Genomic DNA, 7,605 nt, shown 5'->3' on the forward strand with positions numbered 1-7,605 from the left:
TACTCACCAGAGAAACAGAGAGAGACAGAGAGACAGAAAGTGAGAAATCACTCCTCACTTCCCCTGGGTGGGGGTGGCCATGCTGCAATCCCTTCTTCTTCATTCTCCTCTCGGAATTTTGGGCACACATGTACTTGTGCTTGCTATGAGTTTTAAGCCATTGGGTCTGGGACTTAAACTGTGGTGGACTATGTGGAAGTCCAATGATGTAACCATTATGTCATCTACTGGTCCCTCAGCTGCCTTTCATATACTGATGACTTCAGATTATCCAGGCCGAATTCCTCTCCTGGGTACCAGGTTGAGGGCTCCAGCTGCCTGTGAAACTTCTCAGTTTGGGTATCTTCTGGGCATGTCACTCTCCAAAAGGCCAAAGCAACCCTATCTCCCTTCCCTGACCACTCCATCTCTTCTTGCTTCCATGTCCTGCACAGCAGTGAAAGTCACTACCACCTACCCAGTTGCTCAAGCTGGAAACAGTGGGATCATTTTAAACCTCTTTCTTGCCTTCTACCCCACAAATAAAGAACTTCTCAGTCCTGCCTATTGCATCTGTTTCTCCATTCCTATTGCCACCGCCTTTGTCTGGAATGCCCACAGATCATCTGTTGTAATAACTCCTTATCCAGTCTCTCTGTCTCCAATATTGCCCACATGTAATTCTGTTTCTACACTGAAGCCAAGGGAATCTTTCTAAAGTAGCATCAGATTATGGGGATTTCTGGATGCATGGTTCTCTCCAATTTCCCAAACTTTTCCCAGGTCTATCACCCAAACTTTAACTCTGGAGACTCTATGGAAGGAGAGGGAAACATGGAGGTGTGGGATAACTAGTATAAAATCTAGAAGCTTGACATCTCGTTGGGCATGTGTACATGCATTCCCAAAATCCTGAGTGGAGAATGGAGCAGAAGGGATTGTGGTGTGGCCATCCCCCCTGGGGAGTGATTCTCACTTTCCCTCTCTATGCTTCTATTTATCTCTGGCAAGCTCATTCACCCTATAGCAAAAACCTAAAACAAACAAAACCCACAGATTTTTCTGCCAGGCTTAACCACATGGGATGGTTACAGGTTCATGTCTAGAGACCTCTCTGAGCACACTGAGCACTTCTGTGCCCGTGAGCTGGGGCTGGCTGAGGCTGGGGTAGATGGAGTGTCAGAAACTGGTTCGGGACCAGCAGTTAGCATACTAGCTGTGTCGCTGGACTCCCATGTAGTCGACCGCGGTTCACGTCCCGGACCTGGTGGCTTAAAACTCATGCTGGGCACATGTGCGGCGTGCCCAAGATCCCTAGAGGAGAATGGAGGAGAAGGGATTACGGTGTGGCCATCCCCTCGGGGGGTGATTTCTCGTTTTCTGTCTCTCTGTCTGGAGAGCACACGCGCCCTATAAAAAACCTCTCCAAAAAAAAAAAAAAAAAACCTGGTTAGAGGTGCTTCTCTCTTGCTGATGGAGGAGTAAATAAATATACTTTAACAAAATAAAGAATAGCAGATTAGAGCACAGATGGGTTCAGAGGAATGACATTGTGAAGATGCAGAGAAGATGTCTATGTAGTTGAAAAGAGAGGCCTCAGAAGAAAGCAAGCCCACTGGTACCTTGACTTCTAGCCTCCGCAATTGTGAGAGAAGAGATGTTTAGGGTTTAAGCCATCCAGTCTGTGGTGTTTTGTTAAGGCAGCCCCAGCAGACTAACCAACAGGTTTGAGGATTCAAAGGAAGCAACAAAGCTATCATTATTTGCAAGTATTCTGGTCATCTGCATAGAAAGTCAACTGAAGCAGCACACCCTTTCTAAGAACCAATAAGATTCAGCAAGATTGCCAGACATGAGATCAACTACTAAAAACCAATAGCTTGGCCATACAGGGTGTACAGTGATTGAATGTATACAAAAATAATAAAAAAAAAAAAAGAAAAAGCTAAAAACCCCACAAAGTCTCACAACCGAATGTCTCTACACTAGCAAATATCAACTATAAAACAAGTCAAGTAGGATACCATTCACAATATCTATGGAAACGATATATAACTAGGAATTAGTTTACTAATGAGTAAGGAAGTGCTTTATGGAAGAAACATTTACATTTGAAAGACATTTTGAGCAAATGGAGAGATGCTTGTGATAGAACTACATAATGTAAAGATGTCAGTTCTCTTTGAGTTAATATATAAATCTAAAGGGCTTGACTCAGAAATTCAGATGGTTTATATTGAGAAACTTGACAGACGTTCATCTGAAATTACAAAGATCCACAAACAGCCTAGCCAACCTATGAAAAGAGGATGGTGTTAAGATATAGTGCTAGAAGAATTATGTGGTGGGACCAATAGTTGGTGTAATGGCTGTGTCGCTGGACTCCCATGTAGTCGACCATAGTTCGAGTCTCAGACCCGGTGGCTTAAACTCGCACGTGTGCGTGCATGCCCAAGATCCCGAGAGGAGAATGGAGGAAAAGGGACTGTGGCGTGGCCATCTCCCCGGGGGGGTGTGTGTGTGATTTCTTGCTTTCTATCTCTCTGTCTCTCTCTGTCTTTCTGGCGAGCACATACACCCTATAGTAAACCCTCCCAACCCCCCCCCAAAAAAAAAAGAAAAGAAAAAACAAAATAAACAAATGAACAAAAAAAAAAAATAGAAGAATTATTTGGTTCTGATGGAAGAACAGACAGACTACCAGAAGAGAATGAAGAGTTCAGAGACAGGCCACAGATATATGGGAGCTTGACAAATGATAAATATGGCATCACCACAGAGCAATGAGGAAAGGCCCACTGGCCTGTAAATGGCTTTGGAAAACTAGTTGACTAAGAATATCACTAGATCCCTACTTTACCAGGAAAAAGAGGAATTCCACTGGTTCATTAGTATATGAAGAGATGTTTTAACTCATTAACACTTAGATACAAATGAACGCAACAGTGAATTATTAGTTTGCACTCACTAGCCTGGCAAAAATGAGAGTTTGGTAATAACGAGTATTTGCAGGGATATGGGGAACCACTGGTTGGGGGTGTGGACTGATGCAGTGGTCTTGGAGAGGTGTCAGTCAAATTTTGGTCAAGGTGTTATAGCCTTACGGATGGATCCAACAGTCTTATCAGTGAGCATGCGAGGTTCTGCTACATAGCTCCAAAGGGGACTTGGGAAGGTGTTTTTCATTTCATTGGAGCATTTTTAGTTTTAATTTTTTTTTTTTTTCAAGAGAGACAGAGAGGGAGTGGGACTTGGGAAGGTGTTTTTCATTTCATTGCAGCATTTTTAGTTTTAATTTTTTTTTTTTCAAGAGAGACAGAGAGGGAGAAAGCACCTTCCAATGGGTGTGGTCATGCTGAAATCCCCTCTCCTCCATTTTTCCATCATATTAACATTTGGAGTGGGTATGTATAAACACATATCCAATGTGTTTTTCAAACTGCTGTTGGGGCTGGGATTCAAGTCGTGTAGTCAATCATGTAGGATCTGGCTCCCGCAATCACCAGGCGGTGAGGTTGGTCCTTGTGGATTATTTTTATTTTTATTTTTGTAACAAAACATTGGAAATCCTTAAGGCCCACCACTCACCACTGGGGGAACTGAGAAGTGGATCATGGTGTAGGCATATAATAAAATACTATGTAGCAGATTCCACAAACTATACATACATACACAAGAGTGGATAGGTCTCAAACATGAAATATGAAATGGAATGAAATAAATTAGATCATGTCTGGCACATAGCTAGCTTTGAATAATGCCTTTGCACATGCCATTTAGATACATTTAAAACACCTGTGTACACATGTTTTTGCCAGGTGTGTTTTAAATTTACCCAATTAATTCTGTCTTGCTTTGCTTACTCAGTTACTTGGTTAACACTTATTCAGACCTAACTGTGTGCCAGACACTGTTACTTTTATTACTCACCTCTTCATGCTTCCATAGGTAATTATTCTAAGGTGTTCTATATATATATATCCTATGTGTGTATGGGAGAGGGGTAATAAAAATAACAACCATTAAAACGGGACAGGCATTGCGTTCTTCTGCTAGCAAAGCATCACAGCCTGGGTGGTTTAAACAACAGAAATAGATTATCTCACATTGCTGGGGGCGTCCAAGATGAAGGCGTGGGTAGGGTTGGTTTCTCCCTCTCCTTGGCTTGTCGATGGCCACCTTGTCCCTGCCTTCTCACATGGCCTTTGTGTGCATGCCTCCTGGGTGTCTTTTCCTCTTATAAGGACATCGGTCCCATTAGATTATGCCTCTGCTTTCTGACCTCACTTAACATTAATGTCCTCATTAAAGGCTATATCTCTAAGTACAGTCACTTTGGGAGTTTAGGCTTTAACATGGACACAATTCAGTCCATAGAGGCCTATTGGTCTGAGAAAGGTATGCAGAGATGTTTCTTATGTTCTGTTTCTTGATCCAGGGGCTGGTTACCCAGGTATGTTTAGTTGGTGAAAATTCATCGTACAATTAGGGTATGTACACTTTTCTGTAGATCTACAATCCTTCAAAGAAAGTTTTAAAAAGGGTTGAATTTTAACAACTGCCCTTTTTGCACTTACTGATGTGTTCGTGTGGTTGAAGTTATTTTCTTTCTCTCTTGTTTTTCCTTCCTTATTTTTCTGTCTTTCTTTCCTTTTCTTTCTTTTTTTCTCTTTTATTTAGTTTTTTTTTTTTTTTCCAGAAGGCATATGTAACTTCTCTTTGAGAGGCAGAGGGAGGGTTAGAGAGAGGGAAAATGAGAAATCACCCTCCAGGAAAGATGGTAATAACTTAATCCCTTCTTTTCCATTCTCTTGATTTTTTTTTTTTTTGCACAGACACAGGTATCCAACATGTTTTTCAGGCCACCTAGTCCAGGACTCGAACCCATGGAGTTGGCCATGGATCTAGTACCTTACCCACGACACCACCTGCTGGCCCCCTTTATCTTTTTCATTCTTTCAAATTTATTTATTTCTTCCATGAGTGGGAAAGACACACACATACACACACACACACACACACACACACACACACACACACACAGATACAGGCAGAGAGATAGCACCCGCAAAGGGGGGTGTTGGTATAGTCACGATCCACCCGCATCTTCACCAGCCCCAGATCATGGGCAGGTATACCTGGTCTATTTAGGGAGGTCTGGTCTGGGTGCATCAGCCTTGTAGAGCATCATGTTTTACCACTGCACGAATGTCTAGCTCCTACAAAGGTTTTCTACTTTGATTTTTTGCTGTAGTATTATGTTACTTTACTAAGGCTGTTGTAACCAGGTCCCATATCTGTGGGGCATAAACAACAACAATCTATTTTCTCACAGTTCCGGAGGGTGGAAGTCTAAGATCAGATTGTCCACAAGATTCATTTCTTTTTTTTTATTGGAGAAGTTTTCACTATAGGGTGCGTGCGCTCGCCAGACAGAGAGAGACAGAGAGACAGAAAGCGAGAAATCACCCCCCAGGGGGGATGGTCACGCCGCAATCCCTTCTCCTCCATTCTCCTCTCAGGATCTTGGGCACGCACGCACATGCGCCCAGCGTGAGTTTAAGCCACCGGGTCCGGGACTTGAACCGCGGTCGACTATGTAGGAGTCCAGCGACATAGCCATTATGCTAACTGCTGGTTCCCCGCAGGATTCATTTCTAACGAGGCCTCTCTGCTCGGCTGATAGACGGTGGTCTTCTTCCTGTGACTTCAGGTGGTCCTTCCTCTGTACGTGTCTGTGTTCGAATTTTCTCTTCTTCTAAGGACACCAGTCATATTGGATTAGAGCCCACCTTCATGACCTCATTTTAACTTGATTATCTCTTTAAAGACTCTATCTCCAGATACAGTCACACTGAGGTACTGAAATATAGGATGCCAGCATCAGGGGAGCACAATTCAGCCCAGAACAGGTATATTCCATTAATGGATTATCTGAAGGAATCATGTCCCTGTGGTAGTACTTAATCATGAGATATTTTACATGTCTCTGAATTCAGATTGCTGGCATCCTATGTAAGATTCATAAAATCCATGGCCATATTTAAATTTTCTTACATTCTATTTTATGGTGCCATCTCTATCTCTTTTAGGTATCAAGGTGATTACAGCCATAGACAATGAAGTAAGGTAATTTCTGCTCTTTGTTCTTTTCTGCAAAACAACCGTGGCAACTTTATTCTATGTGTGCTTTGGAGACTTAGTGAAACTGAGCAGTAAAACTATTGCCTCAAAGAGTACATCAAAGGGGAAAAAAGAAGGGGTGAGGGTGCTCATCAAAGTGAATGACAAACAATACCACGAACAGATATTCTGCATTCAAGGTCCAATTACCATCCCCCTCAAAACACACAATGGAACAAAACAAAATAAGTCAGTTCAAGTCACTCCCTTGCCCAGATTCTTCAGTGGCTTTCCACTGCCTTCTGGATAGAGCTTACTCTTTACTGTAGACTTCCAGGTTCTTCATGTTCTGGTTCTGTCAGACCCTCCAGTCTTTCTCCTTCTACATGGCACGGGGTACGAGTGCCCTAGCTTTTATCTCACCTCTACGCTCATGCTTGTAATGCTGCCCTGCCCACATTTCATACCCTGGCATACTCCTCCTCTTCCTCCAGTTCAGCCCAAATAACATCTCTAAGAAGCCTTGCAGATCTTTCCCACTCCTCTTGGCTCTTCCTGCCCTTCATGCTTCCTCCAACTGTAGACCTTCTTATCCCATCACTCTGGTTGCCAGGAGCCCTTTGGTGGCCTGAGTTCCAATTTGACTCTCTGGATGTGACCAATAGATTAATAGAAACAGCCTTTTACCTAATTAAAACATGCAAAGAAATGGGCATCAGCTTTTGCTTCAAAGGCCAGTTTTTGAGAAGGTAGCAGCTCTCAAATGACATCCAAGGGCAAACGCTACACAAGGTCTTATTTTGGAGTGAGATGGAGTTGGGCACATGCTCCCACTCTCTGTTAAAGCACATGGCCTGCTTCTCTTCCCTGGCTGCTGTTCCTGGTTGGCTGAGACAGACCCTTTCACTCTGAAGTGAGGTTTTACAGCCTCTAACCTTAGTATTATCTCTCCTCCCTTCTTTTATCCTTTGATGGGCTCATTTGAAAAAGTATTCCACTCCTCTTTGAGCCCCAGGGCTATTCATCCCTTAAGAGAGAGACTGATAGTATCCTTGGACTCTTAGAGAATAGCACTCCTTCCTCTACTATAAACGAAGGAAATTGAGGCCCAGAAAGGGAGAAGGGCTTGTTCAAATCCACCTCCAGCAAGAGCAAAGGAAGATATGGAAGCAGGGTTCTTGCTACCAGGTAGAGACTTTTTTGGAAGTGTGTGCTCTAGGGAAGATGTAAGGACAGGATCCCTTGGTTCCTGTCTGCTTCCATGGGACCACCATCTTCCCACCTCTGTCCTCCAGCTATGGACTGAATTATCCCCCCACTCCCCCACTTTAAACCTGGAAGTCCTAACATCCAATGTGACTATATTTGGAAATAGGGCCTTCCATAGAAATAATTAATCTTCAAAGAGGCCAGAAGGATGGAGCCCTAATCCAGTGGGGTTTTGGTGTGATTACATGAAGAAGAAAAAGGATCTTTTAAAAGTTCATAAAAATGCATATTATT

Source organism: Tupaia chinensis, unplaced genomic scaffold, assembly GCF_000334495.1.
Source record: "Tupaia chinensis unplaced genomic scaffold, TupChi_1.0 Scaffold000081_1, whole genome shotgun sequence".
NCBI classification, from domain to species: Eukaryota; Metazoa; Chordata; class Mammalia; order Scandentia; family Tupaiidae; genus Tupaia; species Tupaia belangeri.